General features: G+C 37.1%; 1 protein-coding gene across 7 annotated transcripts in view; it reads left to right on the top strand.

The window, feature by feature from the left end:
* inpp4b (inositol polyphosphate-4-phosphatase type II B) overlaps positions 1 to 22,046 on the top strand; it is a 237,456-nt gene that overhangs the window by 45,090 nt on the left and 170,320 nt on the right. Inside the window, exon 1 of one of the 7 annotated variants that reach the window (XM_089131971.1) lies at positions 20,291 to 20,415. The exons of the other annotated variants lie outside the window; for them this stretch is intronic. The gene's annotated coding sequence lies outside the window, so the exon portion shown is untranslated. Of the gene's footprint in view, positions 1 to 20,290; positions 20,416 to 22,046 lie in introns of those variants that run through there. 7 annotated transcript variants of the gene reach the window in all.

Raw genomic sequence — 22,046 nt, 5'->3', positions numbered from 1 at the left:
ATTTCTGTCACAGCGGTCCGTTCTGCAGACAACAGCAAAGAAATTAGATATTATTTCACAGACAAAATCTGATAACAAAGCGGCATATACTGGTGTGCTAGAGAAATCTGCCAACTTTATTACTCGGGGACACATTGTACGCTTTTGGGCTGTCCCAGACGAAAGATGACTAATCGAGGTGATTTCTGTGGCCTTGGCTCCTGAAATATTCAAAGCAGCCAAGTCTATTACTGCTGCATTTTGCTGTATTACTGCATTTGGATCTCAACCTTCATGTCTCGGAGCAGTTCCTAACAGAAATAACATCACAACATTCATTTTCATCAAGAGGTGCATCAATTTTGTTCTTCATGTCCCTCCACAATTTGAGGCTGACGGATCTTGTTACTTACACTATAAAAACTTCTACTAGAGCCTGACCGATAAAGGATTTTGAAGGCCGATACCGATACAAATATTTTTGGGTTTTAAAATCCGATATATCGGCCGATATTTTTTTTTTTTTTTTAATTAAATATTGTTGGATTTCACACACGTGTAAAAGAAAAGCTAACTTTTCTGCACAAGATACGTTTGATACTTTTTCTCTACGTCTAAATGTTCACTCCTCGCAAGTATAACTTACATTTTACAATGCAGGGACTGTAACTAGAGATATGCTAGTTATAAATACGGTAATCATTACTTTATTAGGCAGAAAAAGTTCATTGTGGTTTCCAAGCTCATTAGCGGTCTTCCACTGATGATAGTGGCATTAGCTAGCTTTGTGGTTAGCTAGTCTATGATGAGCCATAATTTAGCAATAGATGACATCATACTGCAAATTGTAAAACATACATTTTCAATATAACAGGCCAAGGAGAGATGATTAAAGCGTTTTTCGTCCGTTTTTATTTTATTTTTTAAATATTCATTTATCGGCCGTTATGACTGCCGATACCGATATTATGGAAAATGCCTAATATCGGCCGATAATATCGGTCTGGCTGATTTACTAAATTTTTGGGGTGAAACATTTTTTACACTTGATTTTAATATATAATATACATTTTAACGTAATGAAATTAATTACATATACCATATGTAAAAAAAATTACACTAAGTAGATCTGAGTAACTGCATTTGGTACATTAACAAATAAAATTCAGTAGAAATAATTGAGAGAAACTGAGCAAAACATGAACTTTTATAGTATGAGGAACATCACATTTTAATTTCCTCTAAACCTTTGTAACATACTCGACACAACCACAGGTAACGTTATACATGACAATGGCCTTTATTGTCGATGAGTACAGCAACACAGCATATTTTATACTGTTTTAACATTTTATACAAATTGTTTTGCCTGGAAGTGAAATGTATCACTGCAGGCCTTCAGCTTCACTGAACAAAGCACCTGTCCAGTGCTGTGTGTGTACAGTACGTCATGTTTATTAGTCCCCTGAGAGAGTCAGGACTTCATTACATTTATTTTCCCACAGCAGACACAAAGCTGGTGTGGCCTAGTGGTTAAAGGTCACGGCTGTTAAGTGAAGAAGAAGTGAAGTGAGATGAAGGCCATACTCACAATTTGTCCTCCGCATTTAACCCATCACACACATTATGAGCAGTGAGTAGTGAACACTACTGAGAATCGAAACCCTCGACCTTTAGGGTTACAAGTCAAACTCTCTAACCATTAGGCCACAACTGCAAGGTTGTGGGTTTTAATCCTGAAGAGGAACTGAAATGATATTGTGCCTGTTGGAGTCATTTGGTTCAAGTGAATCAGTTCCTATCCACTTCATACCGCCGAGCTTCAGGAAGCAGAGCATTAGCAGAAGATGCTTAATGAGAGCGAGAAAGAGAGTTTTTGAAATTCTGAGCAGGTTTCATTTGAGCATCATTTCCTCGTCCGCCTGTAGCTTCACACTTTAGTATTCCTGTACGAGTCTCGCCTCATGAATAAGAGAGCAGGAAGAGCGATGGGCAGACGGAAACGCTTCCCGATTGCTCTCACTGGATTTGATCTTGCCGGAGGGCATGAAGTCAGAACGGACAGGTGGGACTGCATTGCATCTCACATATATACAGAATAGATAAAAATAATACCAGGGTTATTTCTGTAATGCTCTAGCTTATAAATATAAGTTGCAAGCTCAGGCACTTTAACTTTAATTACTTGATTATTCAGATAATGGCAAAAATAGAAAAACATGAGAGTTAGTCGTGTTAGTCATGTCATGGTCAATAGTGATGCTCCGATCATGATTTTTCACGGCCGATTCCTTTGCCTTTTTTTTTTTTTTTTTTTTATACAAACAAATGGTCAGATTCCTATTACATGCCAAATTGGCCTTTTAAAAAAACTTTTGCCGATAATTTACTCACCCCCATGTCATCCAAGATGTCCGTGTCTTTCTTTCTTCAGTCGAAAAGAAATTAAGGTTTTTGATTAGTCATTTGGTTCATTCAACGAATGAAATGAACCAAATGACTCAAAAAAAGATTTTGAACAAAGAGTCACGAACGTGCGTCACAGAACAGAGCAAAGCGACCATTTGAGCTTATAAAACTTAAAGTTTGTTATTTATTTATTAAATGAGCGATCGTTTCGCTTGATTAGACCCTCATTCATTGTCTGGTGTCGTTTAAAGCCCTTTGAACAGTTTGCACTGAAACTGAAACTGTCTTTTGGACCTTGAACCATTTGGTTCCCATTGAAGTCCATTATATGGAGAAAAATCCTGGAATGTTTTCAACAAAAACCTTAATTTCTTTTTGACTGAAGAAAGAAAGACATGGACATCTTGGATGACATGGGGGTGAGTAAATTATCAGCAAATGTTTTTTTTTTTTAAAGTGAGCTACTCCTTTAAAAATGGAGCTTAATATTTTGTCTAGGATTTTAAAGCGTTTGTGTTGGGCACATGGAACTGTACAGAGTATGATAACAACCCACAGAACACAATATTCTCAAGAGGTTGAAATTCCAGAAATAGGCTTTGTTTATGCACTATATAAAGCCCAAACTTCTGAACCCGCAGCGGGGGTTTTGGAGTCGTATGGGCTCCATTACTGTCAGGTCCAGCTCTGCGGTCTGAGTTTACTCAAGAGATTGCTGTCTATATATAGTGGCTCATCTGAAGATCAAAAGATTCCAGTCAGACATTGTTTGCTTTTGATTAACAACTGTGATGGATCACATGGATAGTGAAGCAGATCTCCATGTTTTTAAACACAGCTTTCACTTACAAATGCAGACCATGCCTCCTTATAACTCTGCATCAAGAAACTTGGAAAATTATGATTTTTGTATTTTTTATATATATATATATATATATAGGTGATTATAGGTGGGAGAAAACAAGATTAGCTTCAGGACTCGCATCCCAGAAAGCAACAGTGTCGGCTCAGATCAGGTCCACTTAATGGTTTCCACACGGCCCAGATGTGGGCCAGATCTGGGCCGACACAACATTGCTGTCTGGGATTGGATTTCAAGATGCTAAATTGTCACAAATTGAATTGTTTAATAAGCAAAATTAAATAAAAATTTTTTGAAAATCAAACATTAAAAGATTGTAATATTAGTATGAACTGCATACACTCTAAAAACTGCTGGGTTGAAAACAACCCAAGTTGGGTTATTTTATAACCCAGCTGCTGGGTCAAAAATGGTCTCACCCAGTGCTGGGTTATTTTAACCCAACCCAGTTGGATAATTGATTTAACCCAACATGTTGGGTTGTGTTTTCTACCCAAAGTTGGGTAGAAATTGTTGGGTTGAACTGACTAAACAATGGGTTGAAGAATACAACCCAAATTATGGGTCATGGGTATCATTTGGATTAAAAATGACTTTTTTCAATTAACCTTTACATTATGAAAGCAACTTGTGCAGTTATTTTATAAAATAAAAGATAATATTCTAAACATTATTCTATCAATGCATGTTTGTATTTTAAGATCTTCAATTGACATGAGGTGGCCTTAAAAAATAAATTAACTTATTTCATAAAGAATTTACAATTTAAACTGAATTCATAAGCTCTTGCTACGCCTCTAAACATTAGCAATTTTATAAATGCATAAAGCATTTTTAGTTTGAGTCATTTTTAATCTTTAAATGTCAAATCAGTTTTGATGGATTTGTGCCCTTTGGTAACCAATAATTTACAAATATTGTTGCAAATGAACCTTTTTGTAGTTTGGCTGGTACATTTTCTTTTACTTTGTACTTTTGTTCATGTTTTTTGAGGATGTGCATGTTGGCATCTCTCTGAGTTTTGTTTCTTCCAAATATAGAAGTTCATAAGCCTATTGATTTTGCTATCATAAAATGGTGTTATGATAATTTTCCACAATTATATGTTCAGTTGCATATTATTATTTGCATTTAGCATTGTTTTTTCCCATGTTGTCCATGAACTGACTTGAATTTTTGAACTCGCTAAATTATTGGAGGTCACCATGTGAATGATCACGATTGAGTTTGAGACATTGTGGAAAACTTAATGAGGCAAATAAAATCATCTTGGGGAAAGTACGGCATATTGCATGTTGTGTTGGAGAGAAAGAGAGAGAATAAGTGTAAGAAATGAGCCGAAGCATTCGGCCAATGCAGATAAGACTTCCCATATCTTATAGCACTTATGTACCTGATTTAAGAAGCACTTTGAGGGGCAAACTAATAGCTGTGCTACAAGTTGCCTGTCAGGAGAAAGCAATTATCTACTGTCCTCTGATCCGCTGAACATGTCATAGCTTTCGCAGCAACAGCGCACCAGCTAATCAAGCGCTCCTTTATTTCCACTCACGCTCAGAAGGAACGCGCCGCCAGATAATGAACGAATATTTTTATCACTTAGTCTCCATAAACCCGCCCCTTAATTTGATTGTCTTGATGCATGGAGGTGCTCATGGGAGCGCAGACGAGTTTGCATAGTCACTGATTTTCCTAAACGTGTTGAAAAGAATAAAAACTAGTTATTAAAGTTGTTAGATGTGCATACATCAATTTATCCAGAGTGAGAAATGGTTTGGGGCAGGGGTTATGGTTTTTTTATGTACATTTATTTATTTTAGCATTCATGCATTTATTTAAATGAAAGTACCTCTATTATGCTATTTTAAATGCTCCTAATTTTAGATATACAAGCACTGTAATTTTCTCATCTCATAATAAACCTTGCAGAATCACCTCTTTACTCACAGTGTCTAAAACAGTTTGATTGAGGATTTAGTCTCTCTAAACTCCTCCTTTCCAAGAGCCTACTCTGCTCTGATTGGTCAGATGGCCCAGTCTGTTGTGATTGGTCTACTCTGCTCTGATTGGTCAGATGACCCAGACTGTTGTGATTGGTCTACTCTGCTCTGATTGGTCAGATGACCCAGTCTGTTTTGATTGGTCTACTCTGCTCTGATTGGTCAGATGACCCAGACTGTTGTGATTGGTCTACTCTGCTCTGATTGGTCAGATGACCCAGACTGTTGTGATTGGTCTACTCTGCTCTGATTGGTCAGATGACCCAGTCTGTTTTGATTGGTCTACTCTGCTCTGATTGGTCAGATGACCCAGACTGTTGTGATTGGTCTACTCTGCTCTGATTGGTCAGATGACCCAGACTGTTGTGATTGGTCTACTCTGCTCTGATTGGTCAGATGACCCAGACTGTTGTGATTGGTCTACTCTGCTCTGATTGGTCAGATGACCCAGTCTGTTTTGATTGGTCTACTCTACTCTGATTGGTCAGATGACCCAGACTGTTGTGATTGGTCTACTCTGCTCTGATTGGTCAGATGGCCCAGTCTGTTGTGATTGGTCTACTCTGCTCTGATTGGTCAGATAACCCAGTCTGTTGTGATTGGTCTACTCTGCTCTGATTGGTCAGATGACCCAGTCTGTTGTGATCGGTCTACTTTGGTCAGACACATTGGGCAAACACTGAACCAGACTATTTACATTTTGAGCAAGCAATCTCATTGGCTGCAGGATCAGCAGATGCCAATCAGCTTTTGACATGCGGTAATGATGTGATTCCTTGCAGACTGCATGTAAAGAACCAATCAGCTTGTGCCATCTAGAGTTACATGACTGAACTAGATATGTATTACGTTAATGTATGTCATACTCAAAACCTCGATATTTAAAAAAGCAATTTAAAGTACAGGCTAATTTTAAAGTGCATGAGTGCACTGCAAAACAATGACTTTTTAATTAGCCATTTTTACCTTGGCCGAGATCAATTTGCATTAAGCAAAAGAGAATGGGATATTAAGATTTGTTTTCATCTCGAATGTAACTGTTTTTTTCACTTGTTTTAACACAAGTCATAAAATCTGCCAGACAATTAAAATACATGTAGTCTTATACAAGTCTTTTTTCTATCTAATTCATTTTTTTAATGTCTGATCTATTTTATTTATTTATCTGTTGTTGATTTTTTTTTTACTTTCTGATAGAATTTTTAGGCAGTGAGAATTTCTAGATCCAACAAGAGCAAAGACACAAAGAAAGGTGAACAAGCTGACAAAGCTGCAGATGAATTAAATGTAATTAAATGAATTAAACTTTTTATGGGATTATTTTAACTGGAAAATAAGAGACAGAGATACAACAATAGGATTGATTCATTTAATATAAGTTTTTAGAAGGCGGAAGAACTTGACCTTCTTGAAACGGGGAAAATAAACCAAAGTATTAGCAGAACAAGCTGACAACGCTGTGGATAAATTAAATGTGCAACTTTTTGTTGCTTTATTCTCAATTTCATTATCTTTTGCATTTCAACAGATTTTCACTGTCAGAGTTGTTAATCTACTTAGATGATCTTCACATGTAATTCTCCCCGTGATGTTGTCGAGCGATCTCTTTATCAAAGCCGTCAGTGGAGAAAGACGCCCTCATACGGTGTGATTACGTCACTTTGAGCGTTAGCAATCAAACGCCATCCTGAACGAAACATCTGATCTTCCCCAGAGACGTGACCTGTCAGAATTTCTTTGACATCATCGCATCTCATTTCATCATCCTGTTTGAAAATGATATCGTCACGACATGCAGATGAAGAGGAAACGTCAGTTCTCGTCGTTTCCCTGCAGGGCGAGGCGTCTTTAACCCGGAGAGAAGCGCAGATCAAAGCTGTGCAAAGAGATGAAGATGAAACAAAGGCGGATCCGGAGCGACACATCCGCACGTTTACACTAGCCGCTCCCGGATCCGTCTCACACAACACAAGCACGCCGCTCTCCCGCTGTGATATCCCAGCATCCCGTCTGCTTTTGGCCTGTAATCTAATGGTGTGCACCCGAAGACCTTCCCAGCATTCTCTGCGGGGGACCATCTCTCCGTTTACGTGTGCAAGCAGCACACCGACTCTCAGCACCGGCTCATCATGTGCAAACGGTGCACAAATGTGTGTTTTTCAGGCTCTGTTTCCACCCAGTGCTTCAAAAGACAGCGAGAAATCTTTATTTGCACTGCTTGTGCGTTCAGCCTCAGTGTGTGCTTGTGTTTGTGTACTTGAGTTAGAGAACAGACTTGTGGGTGGTCCCACTTTTGAGGGAAAAAATGTATGAGCCAAAACATTATGACCAGTTAGAGTTAAAGCGAATATCATCTAACAAGGCCACTTGTCAACAAAGGCTATCTTAGGTGAGCAGAATAAAACACCCTGTCACTGCACAAGTTATTCAAGAATGGTTTTGGGAACATGATAAAGAGTTCAAGGTGTTGCTTTGGCCTCTAAGGCCTCGTTTACACTGCATGGTTCAAGTGACCCAAATCCGATTTTTTTTTTTTTCCTCTCATGTGGCACAGATCGGATATGACCGGTGAACGTGTAAGCAGGAAAAAACGCATGGATTCCGATTTTCTCAGATCGGATTCAGGCCTCATTCATATGTGGTATTAAATCGGATATGAATCGGATACGTGCATTTGCGTGTGCCATGTAAGCAGACAAATCGGATATTCCCCGGTAATGTGAGTCGTACGTCATTAAAAAGTGCGCGATGGAAGAAAAGATACACACAGTGGAGCAATGCGGAGGTTTCATGTGTTTTGAGTGTTTGGGGTGAAGAGTGCAGGCGAAAATGCAGGGTTGTTACAGAAATAAATCCGTTTTTGAAGACATTTCACGAGATATGAGGCATCGTTTTAAGTGCTCGTGGCCAGAGCCTCTCCTCTTTTTTTCTCCGCCGTACGAGACCAATGTTTTGATGACTTATTGAAATGTTGTGGAAAGAAAACACTGGATAATTTTGTTTGCATCTGCATCCATTGAATTTGTGCTGTTTTGCTTAATTTCCCGGGTCAGAACGTCTGCATTTGGTAGTTTCAGCAGTGTATAAACGCAAAAATCGGATATGGGTCACTTTTAAAAGATGATGTAAGCAGGTCATCAAATAAATCGGATATAGTCAGAAAATTGGATTTGGGCATCAAGACCTGCAGTGTAAATGCAGCCTTAGTTCCCCAGATCGCATCTGTGGGATGTTTTGGCAGTACGTGGAGGACCAACAGGATATTAGGCAGCTAGTCATAATGTTTCGGCTCATCTTTGTATATATATATATTTTGAGACCGAGATCAGCTAAAAACTTCTTAATTTTGACCACCAATTTCTTGAGTCAGCAAACAGATTGTGGACTTGATTCATGCTTTCAGTGCTTTATTAAAGGAGAACTCTGGCACAAAATGAACCTTTGGTCTAATTACACGTTGGTTCATAGTCAACCATTCTCTGAGATTTGTTTTCATGATTGTCGAATGTAACGAGTTTTATCTCTAAAAACTGTTTAGCGTATAATGCTATTAAATGGGGCATAGAGTAATGAAAATAAAAATCGCTAGTTTATTACCACTAACAAGGCTCAAAATAGCCCAACACTAACACAGTAACATAATCAGGGTCCCTACATGCGAAACGAAGCATTGAGATGTTGTAAGTGTACAGAACGTTTAATGAGAAGATATTTATAAAGACCGTCCAATTCGCGAATACAGTCTCGAGCAGTCGAACCACAAACGTGGTTCGTGGTTTGACTGCTCGAGACTGTTTTCCAAAGATGGCTCCTGCCTGTTTTCGCGAAGAGGACTGTCTTTCAAAATTATCTTCTTATTAAACGGTCTGTACACTTACAACATCTCAATGCTTCATTTCGCATGTAGGGACCCTCATTATGTTACTGTGTTAGTGTTGGGCTATTTTGAGCCTTGTTAGTGGTATAAACTATCGATTTTTATTTTCATTACTCTATGCCCCATTTACTAGTGTTATAAGCTAAACAGTTTTTAGAGATAAAACTCGTTACATTCGATAATCATGAACCAAATCTCGGAGAACGGTTGACTGTGTACCAATGTGTAATTAGACCAAAGGTTATGTCTTTTAAAGGGATACTCCACTTTTTTTGGAAATAGGCTCATTTTACAACTTTTTTACCGTTTTCGAATCCATTCAGCCGATCTCCGGTTCTGGCGGGACCACTTTTAGCATAGCTTAGCATACATCATTGAAGTGCACAAGACTATTGGCATTTCTCCCCAAAAAAATTACCAAGGTGTTTCGATATTTGTCCTATTTAAAACTTGACTCTTCTATAGTTACATCGTGCATCAAGACCAACGGAAAATGTAAAGTTGCGATTTTCTAGACTGATATGACTAGGATCTATACTCTCATTCCTGCGTAATAATCATGTACCATGAGTGCAGCAGGCGTAATGTTATGACGCAGCGCCCAGCTTCCAACGTGACCGGGACTAAGTTTGTGTAGTCATCGCGCCTGCTGCACTCATGCTACGACAGTGAAGTTTCCTGATTATTATGCAGGAATGAGAGTATAGTTCCTAGTCTTATCAGCCTAGAAAATCGCAACTTTACATTTTCCGTCTGTCTTAGTGCACGATGTAACTATAGAAGAGTCAAGTTTTAAATAGGAAAAATACAAAAAACACTTTGATCATTTTATTTAGAGCTCTTGTGCACTTCAATGATGTATGCTAAGCTATGCTAAAAGGGGTACTGCCAGAACCGGAGATCGGCTGAATGGATTCAAAAACGGTAAAACTCAACAGTTTAACTCTGGGGGAGTTGTAAAATGAGCCTATTTCCAAAAAAAAAAAAAAAGCAGAAGAGCTGAAGCATCCTGATCTTCATAACACCTCAGCAGTGCTACAGGCTGATCGCATCCATGCTGCATTGAGGCAGTAATTCATGCACATGGGGCCCAAACCAAGTACTGGGTACATATGCATGATTACACTGACATTTCTGTATTTTAAATCCGTTTTATGTAATATTCTAATTTTTTTCATAAGCTATAAGCAGTGTTGGGTGTAACTAATTACTAAGTAATTAGTTACTGTAATTTAATTACTTTTTTCCCTTGAAAAAGTAAAGTAAGGGATTACTCTTCATTTATCTGTAATTTAATTACAGTTACTTCTGATGTAATTGAGATAAATACTGCGTATGGATCAATTCGATCTCACAGCGATTCGTATGCATTTTCGTTTAGAGGTGTCTAAATCGTACGACCGCACTCGTACAAATTCGTATGAATTAGTCGTCTTGTAAAATATGTATGAAAAAAGTGAGAAATGTAATGAGATCTGACATAAAACAATAGTAGGTTCAACATCAAAATGTATTGTCTGATGTTAAAAAGTATGTTTTTATTATGTAACCTTCTCCACCGTGGTCAGTTTAAAGATAATTCATGCAATTGTATAGTATTTATTTGAAAGAATTAAAACAGATTCATGTCTATCCTTAAATTATTCAGCTGGTTGAGATTGAAATGGGATTTTGAAAGTAATTAGTAATTAAAAGTAATTAAATACTTTTTAGAGAGAGTAATTAGTACAGTAATCTAATTACACTGTTGAAGAGGTAATTAGTAACTAGTAATTAATTACTTTTTTAGAGTAACTTACCCAACACTGGCTGTAAGCCACAATCATGAAATTAATAACAAATAAAGGCTTCAAATATCTCACTTTGCATGCAATGAGTCTATATAAAATATTAGCTTCACCTTTTAAGTTGAATTGCTGAAATAAATGCACGATATTCACATTTGTTGCATTATTAGGAGCATCTGTTTGAACGGGAGCACTTTTGCATGTGATCCCTGCAGACATCAGTAACATCTGACCGGCCTGTCAGAGATTCCCAAGCCGATCAGAGGAGGGTCAATGGAAGCAATTACAGCAGCGATGACTGCCGGGATCGGCTTTGGTTGCGCTCCGGTTTTCGGCACTGACCCCGCGCAGGTGCTTCATGCTGATAACGCCACCCTGTCAATCTAAATGAAAAGCCACCTCTCCCTCTTCACCACCCCTGCGCTCAGGCCTTCTCCAGTAATTCCTGTTTTAAGGCTGGAAAGAGGAGCGAAGGGCTTTCATGTAAAAGACCAGGATTTAGAGTTGACATGTGGTGTTTGTATTTCCTGCACGCTTCGGTCAGTGTGTGTGTGTGTGAGATAGACAGACAGAGAGATCATTAAGATGTCCCGGGCCACACACCACGTTGATTAGTGTGTTGTTCGGCGACAATCATGGCGTCGTTTCAAAACAGTCCTTGAAACATCCGAACTCATCTGAAAGGGAATGCTTTATGAGCACGCATTTCTCATTCCCGTCTGCCAGGGTAATTCCGTGGCCGTCGCATTACGCTCATTTGTTTATGCTAATTTTATGTTAATGCTCTGTCATTCAGAGGATTCTGGCGGAGGAAAATGGCACGGCGGCCGCTGGTTGCGAGCGCAGCGTTTACTCGTGTTCGCACGCGTGGAATTGTTTCATATTCCATCATATTGCTCTGCCAGAACAATGACGCTTTAAGATGAAGAAGAGCCCGGGCTTCTGGGAAATTTCGTCTTAATTGTTAATGCCTTTAACTTGACAAGGTTTCCTGAAGACATTTCGCTGTCATTATTTACTGATTTGCATTATTTATCTAATTTTAATATTTAATAACCAATGTAAAAATGTTAAATTAAATATTATTTTGAGTGCACATGTTAACATTAAGGGCACTAAAAATACATTTTGTAGAGTATGTACTTTTTTTCTTTCTTTCACAAGAGTGCAAAAGTCTGGTTGAGGAAGTAAAAACTCAATAAAATTCAGAGGGAAATAGATTTTTAATGATAACTTATTAACTGTTAAATACAGACCTGCTGTGAGCTGCAAAGTTGTTAATCGATGGCATTTGCTTCTGCTGAAGACGTCAGCCCGCATTATTTAAGCATAGTTTTTAAAATAATCATGTTATCAGTGGAATTCTTGGAGAAAAACTACATTACCCATGATGCTGTATAGAAAATTAGACCAATCAGAGAGTTGGGGAAAAAAACAGCTCTTTAGCTCCGCCCACCCATGTTTGCTAGTCGATCTCTCTACGGTCTCAAAATTAATGTTTATAGAGTAAAAAAGTTGCTTGTCTGGATTTTTTGTTCGTGGTGTAAATATAATTCATTCCTACGCAATATTCTCAGCTTTTCAATATGTAAATCTGCATATTTATCGTATTTACCCCAAGGGCATTTTTGAAGGGCTTGCACTGTAAAAAAATATATTGTTGGTTTAACTTAAAAAAAGTAACCAGGTTGCCTTAAAATTTTAAGTTGATTGAACTGGAAAAAGTGAGTTAATACAATGAAGGAGATTGATTTAATCACCAGAAACTCAAAATAATAAGTTTTCTGAACTAAATAAATTATTTAAGTTGATTTGACAAAAGAAAAAATGTTGTGATAACAAATCTTGAAAATATTTTTTTTTTACAGTGTAATCTTTCTTAATTTTAAATTCTTATATTTGATCAATAAACTAAATTGGAATTCAAATAGAAAAGTTATATTAAATAAAATGTTATGAAAATATAAACAAAATACAAATAAGAAATTTTGAGGAAAAAATTATACTTTTTAACATCTAAATGAGTGAGTCATTGAGTCATTTATTGAAATGATTCGTTCAAATGGCTGATTCGCTTAAGAATGAGGCAGTTGTGTATGAATGGGTCATTGAATCCTTGACTCGACCAATTCGTTCAAATCTCTGAATCATTCAGAAATGAATGCCGGCTGTGAGATGCGTTGTGGTTCTGCTCTGATCTTTCTTTAAAACTAATTTCGCTGCCGAAATATAACAAAAACAGTCAATATTGAGTCTAAAATGTACCTATTCTGCGATTCTGAGATAATCTGAGATTCCTCTGAGATTTTTTTGTTTTTTTTTTGTTTGTGCTTCATGGGATTGTATTTCTTTCCCTCACCAAATCTTTTTGTCCGATTTTCAAAATCTTTTTGGCTTCAAATCAATCTTTGCAGTGTTGTGATTAGGATTATGGATTGTAACCCTCATTAACAAAGACTTTTTTTTTGAAATCCCTTTGGAAAATATAGAAAAAATACATCCAGAACCAACAGCGCTGTAAAAGGGGGCAGGCACTAATGCACTCCATGGGAATCCCTGGACCTTAGTATTAAAATCCCTGGTTTAAAGTACTTTTATGGTGTTTTTTAGTCCTTTTTTGGGGGGCTTGACAGATGTGGTCACTATGAGCTGTTGTTTCCCGGCTGAACTATTCCTCTTGTAAAAGCCTGAGCAGTAATGACTGAGCGGCCAGTAAACAGCGTCTCCATGAAGCCGTGGAGGTGAAGAGTGATGAATTAGGTTGTTAATACAGTGCCATTGTAAACGGTCAAAGGGTTTTATACAGCGGCGGATATTAATAGCGATTTGGATGTCTGCTTCTTGATTTTATAGCGGTGGAAAGTGGCAAAGCGCCAGAACGTGAGCAAACTTGGCTGACTGGTTGTTAGACAAATGAAGCAGTCAAATAAAAGAAAGCAGCTGTTGGGTTTTACGTGCAGACGGGAGTTAGCGAGCATCTGCTGCTTTAGCGCCGTGTGTGTTATAAGACCGTCACAGTTATAAACGTGCCGAGGCGCCATGACAAGGCTTGTGGGTAACATAATACCGATGTGGCATTTGGGAACAACTCAAGAAGCCTTAAAGAAGCTTGATGGCGTTTCATCATAATCATTATGCTGCAAGCCGGTTATTATTGTATAGCGAATTTAGATGTTTGTGCACGGAAGTAAAAGTGCATGATTGTGTTTGTTTTGAGCATGAAATATATTACGTTGTCTTTTTGTTATATTATTGCCATTATTCAATCATAATCTTTAACAAATAGGCTCAGATGGGTTGATTTTGGGTCGCTCTGCTAATTTTAAATTATAAAACACTACAGTATGTGTTGAATTTGATTATGATTAAGAATTATAATTATGCTGCAAGCTAATTAGAATTAGCCAAAGATGTTAGTGCAAGGAAGTAAAAATGTAGGGTTTTATTTATTTATTCCCATTAAAATGTTTGTTAATGAACAGAATGTAACCATAGTTATCTTTTTGATATTGCTATATTGCCATTATTCAATCATAATATTTAACGAATATGCCACAGAGGCTTACAAGTTTTACTTTCATTGTTATCAAATAAATGTAAACTTCTATGGAACACAAAAGAAGACAAAAAATAAAAAAAAACATTTTTTTTTATGTTTTGGACCCCATTGACTTTCATTGTATGCACAAACACATTTGAAACGTTCTTCAAAATATATTCTATATTCTTTCGTGTTCCACAGAATAGAAAACTGACTTGAAATTTCAGCATTTGTTACTTTTTATGTTCGACAAGTTACAACAAATAGTTTATTTTTAACTAAAACTGAAATAAAAATAAGCTGAGATATTACAAAACATAAAAATTAGTTGGAAAACTAAAACTGAAATAAAAATAAATTGAACCTAAATGCCAATATATATATAAATAATTTATATAAATAATTTGCCTGTAAGGTCCATATGCAAAAACCTGCCACAGTGCAAGAATAGGAAATAAACAAAACAAAATAACATAAAAAAACTAGGCGAGGCGATCTCTCTATGGTCTCAAAATTAATGTTTGTATATATATAAAAAAGTAAAATAGTAAAAAAGTTGCTTGTCTGGAATTGTTTGTTGCTTGTTTGGAATTGTTCGTTATTTCAGATATAACGAATATATATAACGAATATATATATATATATATATATATATATATATATATATATATATTCTTTCTATATTCATATATATATTCTTAAAAAAAATTAAATCTGAATTTTATTCACATTTTCAATTAGCTTTTATTTGTATTCATGTTCATTTTAGTTTAATTGTTTAATCATTTTGGTATGTGCTTGTCATTTTATTCGTTTTATAAAACATGATTTTTTTTTTTTTTTTAACTAAAATGTCTGTGGATGGCACTTGTGCGTGTCCTGAAGTGAAACACTCTGGATGTGCTGTGTTTTAGTCAAACATCACACATCTTTCCACAAACTCTTTCTTCAGACGCTCCAGTCCTCCCCTCCCTTCATAATCCCATTCCAGCGTCTACAAGACGGGATTTGTCCAGATCAATTCTGTAATGCGTTTTTCATTCTGAAATGTAATTAAGGTGGTCTCGCTTCTTCCTCCCGCTCATCACTGATTCATATTCTGTCACCTGGTTTGTATTAGTGGGTCATGGGTGAGTTCAGTGCTTGGCTAACTCTAATCTCTCAATGTAAAACTGGCTTACTGTAACTGTAATATATCCGTGGAGGTCAGGGGTTATTCCAGCGCTCAAACAGCCTCGGCCTCAGAGAGTGTGTGTTCAAGCTCACCTGATGCATTTTACACATGCCAGCACTTTCCATAATCTCTGATCTGATTGGGTTTATGCATCCTGTGGGACTCAGGATCACAGGATCAGAGCTTTTGAGAAAGAACAGATTTGATTGCTTTATTTAATTATTTTAATATTTTATTTTATTTTACTTTTAATATATTTTTTCTGTCCTTGCACTGTGGCAGGTTTTTGCATATGGACTTTACAGGCAAATTAATTACTTTATCCATTGAATATCAAAGTCAGGAAATTAGCTTAAATTATTTTTGCTTTGTTTTCGCAAGGTGAGAAAAAAAAGAAAGAAAACGTATCTTTTTGTTTTGAGTTAATAAGTCCTTATTTCTACATAATATCTTGTTATTTCATCTTAAGTCGTTATTACAACATAATATCTCATTATTATGACATAATATCTCATTATTTCGACTTAATGTCTTGTCATTGCGACATATGTTGTTATTTCAGCTCAAGTCGTTATTACGACATAAAAAGTTGTTTTTTTCACATAATATCTCATTATTGTGACTCAAGTCGTTATTTCAACATATCTCGTTAGTACAACATATCTTGTTATTTCGACATAATGAGTTGTTACTTCAACATTCCGTTATTACGACGAGTCATTATTTTGTCATAATATCTTGTTATTACAACATAATATCTCGTTATTATAACTTAATTCATTATTTCGACATAATATCTGGTAATTACAATATGATATCTCGTTATTACGACATCTTATTTCGTCGTTATTACGACATAATTTCCCGTTATTTCGGCATATCTCGTTATTACTACATAATATTGTGTTATTTTGACATAAGTTGTCGAAATCACAAGACATTTTGTTGAAATATCTCGTTATTTTGACATAAATATCTTGTTATTTTGACATATTGACATGATGATACTAAACTCATAATAAAGTATACTACAAAAACTGTTTTATATTATATTTCTTATTTTGTATATGACAAAATAAAGGCAAATTATTTGCTTAATTTATTGAATATCAAAGTCAGGAGATTAGCTTAAATGAGATATAAATATAACATTATAAATTAGCTAAAAAAATGAATCCATGTACATCAATTCAGTTTAATCTGAGTAACTCTCACACACAGCTGCTGATTTTCTCCATCAAATGTTTTAAACATGCAAAACACCTGCTCTGACCGTGTGCGACAACACTAAGATTTAATGCTTAGCATATGCATGTGTTGACAGCATTACTATTTAATTTTTTTTTTGGTCATGTTGCCATAAGCACTGTACAGACAAGGTTCGTTGATTTGATGTTCTGATTAGGACAGAATTGTAGTTAATGCTAAGGCTCATTGTGGGTGTAAAGTCGAGTGCTTATGTAGGCAGCGTTTTAAATCACAAAGCAAAGGCTGTTTCAGAAGGTAGGCCGCATCATTTAACAAGGCTCATTAAAAAATCCATGCAGTCAAAGTGAGCAGTGTTGATTTGTAAATATAAATCATTCAATACTAAAATGTATCATTAGATCTAATAAACAGTTATGCATAGTTTTAGACTATTTTACCCGATGTATAACGATCTGTTTTATTGACGCGCGCCCGATATTTTTTCGCTCACGTAAGACATAATCGACTGTGTTCATGTGGATACTCGTCATGATTGACATTTCGACATAATTTTGCGTGTGCTTGTGTAAACGATCTATCACAGCGTGCGAGTATCACATCAAAATCACATCAATGTTTAAAAACAGATAAGACTTAAAAAGATGTGAAAATTATTAACGTTCTTGAAGCAATACTGGCCTGATCTTTCAAATAGGTGATTATAGTTTTAGGGGGCTAAAACAGTCTAAACCACCTCTGATGTGTGATCCATTTCAGTCATGTTGCCTCATGCTGGCAACTCACTTGATTTTAGAACAGAGCCAGAGACTCAAAGCACTTCCTTAATAGGACTTCCTGTATGTCAAAGAGACGCAGCATGATAGTTTCACCCAGAGGCGGGCATGAGTGTGTGTGTGTTTAACGGTTCTCTCCTGACCAACATCAAAAGCGTATATATTTTTGCCCCCTCTGTTGCCATGCATTAATTCAAGTGTATTGACTGCACGTTTGAGTGACTGTGAAATGACCTTGTGCATAATGGGGTACTTCACCTCTGGAAAGATGAATGTGTATTTAAAATGGGTCATTTATGTAGAAGAAATGTGAAATTATTTTTAAATTTGGAGCTTTCTAGACTGAGAAAAGCCAGAAAATAGATTTTTGGCTCATGTGGATAAAAGACAACATCTCCCAGAATGCACTTGCTTCGCTTCCCTAGGAGGCCACGCCTACCGGTAACAGAGCGCAGTAGTTAAACAACAAGTCTAGGCTACTAGTGAGTCTCCGAGACGAGTCTGCCTGAAAATGTGTTTCGAGATCGCCCAAAATGTCCGGGATTCGGCTTTTGCGTTCTACAGTCGCCGTTCGTCATGTTTCCTGCGGCGAGCGGGACGAGTGAGGGCCGCGGGAGAACGGCGCGAGGCCGGTGGCGTGATTACCGATGAGCGACACCTGTGAGACGCACCGGTCTCGTATCTCTCACAGAGGAGCGGGAATTTTCTTAGCAATGTTAAAACGCACATCAACCGATCACTTGTTTAGCGTTCATGCAAACACTACATTCAGATTCACCAATCGGGATTATTGAAACAAAAGCTGTGCATGTAAACAATGAATGGCGACTGCAGAAAGCAAAAGCTGAATCCCGGACATCGACGGCCGGATATGTCCGGGAAAAAGAGGATGGTAACCCCGACTACTCCGCTTTCTCCACAGAACAAGAGCCTGCTAGCTTAGCTTCCAAAACAAGATGGCCGACACTATGTGTTCATTCTGTGAGTGAGATCGCCCTCTATGGGCGGGTTGAGGACATGCGGGACAGACCCGACTACTGACTGTAGTCTTCAGCCTCTGAACAACAAAATCCTTAGATGACACAAAATGACGATTTTTGCATCATCGGAGGATTTTTTCCAGACAAAAAATACATAAATCTCTCGTCTCAAGGGGATATGAGGGTGGAAAGCACGATAATTCGAAAAAACTACAAGTTTCCTATTAATACAAAGCTTAATGCTAAATCCTGAAGTATCCCTTTAAAGTCTACAAAGTCAAACCGTATCACAGAGTCACTACAGCCAGAAGCCACTCTGTTGATGTTGGGCAGCCAGATGTTATTTCTTTTGTGAATCTTATTTCTGTGCTGTCTGTGATCTCTCTGAGATGATCAATCTTGTGCATCTTCGTGTCATTGTCATTCATCTGCCGAGCCACCCACCTGCATGCTTCAAAGCGGCAGGAAGACGAGCTGCTCTTGCGAAACAAAACTATCTGATTCTGCGACACACAGTACGTATGTGAGATAAGAACCCTCAAACTCTAACCTTTGACCTTTAACCCACATGGCCCCTAATTGTCCGATGATTATGTCCTTGATCAGATTTTATCATCTTGCTCTTAGAATTGATATTATGAATTCTCTACCTATGTGTACAGTAACTATATAAACTGCAGATAAAACAAAAATTGAATAAAGAGAGAACTAAAATTTCCGATTGAAAAAAGAACAGTTATATTGACACTTTTTGTTGCATACTACACACATATAGTGGTTAATATGTGCAAATTTAATAAATTAATCTAGTGGAAGTATGCAATAGAAGTGCAATAACCCTATAGCTAGTGGTTTTTCAAAATGATTAGCCACTCACGATTTTCACTGGCCTCAATTTTGACATCGATAACATGACATAGGAAAAAACTGCCGTATAGATTTTTTTTTATTTTCGATGAATTTAATACTTTTACTTAAATATTTTTTTAATGTTCTGCAAGTTACAATTATAAAAATGTTACGAATCATTCGTTGCAAGTTGGCTTTCATGCTGCCTAAATCACACGCCAGTTTTATCGGCTAATGGTATTGATTGACACACACATTGACAACTAATGCAGGGGCAGCCGCCAAAGCAAATTTGTATCCCGCCAAAGCGCCTTATTTGATTGCTAGTTCAAACTTTTGACTGCTTTCTTTAATAATTACATGACACAATACTTGTACTTTTACTTTTAGTACTTAAGTAGTGAATTTCAAAATAAACTACTTGCAATATTTAAGTACCAAAAATGTTGAATACTTAAGTGTGGTGCTTAAAGAGCACTTCAACTTCTACTGAAGTCACTTTTTTGATGGAGCACTTGTACTTTTACTCAAGTCCGGGTTTCTAGTACTTTATACATCTCTGCTCTGCTGTCTCTTTCTTCTAGCATGATAGAATAGTTTCAACTCAAATCAATATTGTCCATTTATGTATTTATTTGGAAATAAGTAGGATAATGTGCAGTCATAAGGTAATGAAATTCCATTGAATTGCAATTAGGTAAATTCCTCTTGCAGCTCATGAACTAAAAGGAGTGTATTCTGACTTGTTCATCACTTGCAGTTGTAACTGGCTTGCAGTGGTCATGTGGAGGTTTGAGGCGAGCATGGGCATGTTGTGGAATGACTGTGTTTTCTTGTGTTAAGAGTTGTTCAGTTAGTTGTGTTTCAGCACATGGAGTGAGTCTGATCATGGATACTGTATGATTCTTTGATTCAAAGGCCTGATGCTGTTCATGGAAGATTTACTGGGCATTACCGGGTCTGAAGTTCAAGCTGGTAGGTCACTCTCCATGTGTTTGTGCCACGCTACTTCTGATACACCATTTTGTTGCAGTCTTGTATATTAACCATATTTCGGGTGAGTGAAGGTGTATGCAAGCCGTGTTTCTCGGATAATTTGATTGAGCTGTAGACTTGCATGTGTACTTCTATTACAACTCAAATAAACCTTTAATAGAAAGTACACATACTCACATGATCCCACTGTTGACGATAGTCTAGACAACATCAGCCTATATATATATATATATATATATATATATATATATATATATATATATATAAGAGATCATGACTAGTTCTGTCCATGTGTCATGTTCAGTAGGAATTACATCAGGTCATGAAAGGAAGTTCAGTCTCAATTGCTCGTGTTCACCTTAAGATATGAATATGTTGGTAGTAAACAGATGTGTATGTACAGATTCCTACAAGTGTGCACTTTGAACTTCTTTATCAGTCTGGTATGAACTGTGTTTTGTCATTATGACTCTGTGTGTGTTTTAGACGTTGCTTTCGGTTTAAAGGTTGTTTCGGAGTGAAAGAAAAAGCAGACTTATCTTAGCAGAGTAATCTTAAACAAACATGCCTAAGATATTGAAATTCTAGGCCTAGTGATGTGTGACTCGTAGCTATTAAATATTGGTTACACTTTATTTCGACGGTCAACTATAAGCAACTTGCCAACTACATGTCAAATTAGAGTATTTGCAGACTCAAAGGCCAGTGCTGTTGAAATGACTGCTTAGCTCAGAAATTAAGAAGTTATTATTTAATAATGTGATGTAAATGCAGTTCCACTGGCGTGAGAGGTTATGTAACAGTTTTACCCCCAGACTTTTGATCGTCATATGCCTGAATAAGCAGCTTATATTAATTAAGACCCGCCTACTTAGACCCGATGAGACAGTTTGATTGACATATATAGTGGCCAATCACAGTTTGTTTTGCTCTTACATGCTCAACTTCTTTTTAGACCATTAGTCATCAAATTATCTGTAAACACTGAAGCAACCATTAAAAGGAGGTGCAGATTTAGCTCAAATAAATGAGCTGATCATCATTTCAAGGTCATCACGATTCAAACGTGACCAACCGAGGTGATGCCTGAGTTGTTTACTCTGTAATTAGTCCATGCATTTTCACTCGTTTGACCTATTATTACCGATTTGCGGGCTGAATAATGGTATTGACAGGGTAATCAGCCAATCACAGCGCTCTCCCATGTGACCCTACACTGTTTTTTTTCCCCACTAAATTTGCCTCAGTAACATAAATATTTATTCATTAGTCTTAATTGACAACCAAATGTCTGACCAATCAGAGTAGAGTAGACCAATCACAACAGACTGGGTCATCTGACCAATCAGAGCAGAGTAGACCAATCACAACAGACTGGGTCATCTGACCAATCAGAGCAGAGTAGACCAATCAAAACAGACTTGGGCCATCTGACCAATCAGAGCAGAGTAGACCAATCACAACAGACTGGGTCATCTGACCAATCAGAGCAGAGTAGACCAATCACAACAGACTGGGTCATCTGACCAATCAGAGCAGAGTAGACCAATCACAACAGACTGGGTCATCTGACCAATCAGAGCAGAGTAGACCAATCACAACAGACTGGG

This window comes from Pimephales promelas, chromosome 6, assembly GCF_988280905.1.
Source record: "Pimephales promelas chromosome 6, fPimPro1.hap1.1, whole genome shotgun sequence".
Classification (NCBI taxonomy): domain Eukaryota; kingdom Metazoa; phylum Chordata; class Actinopteri; order Cypriniformes; family Leuciscidae; genus Pimephales; species Pimephales promelas.
This window is presented reverse-complemented; position numbering and strand designations above follow the sequence as displayed.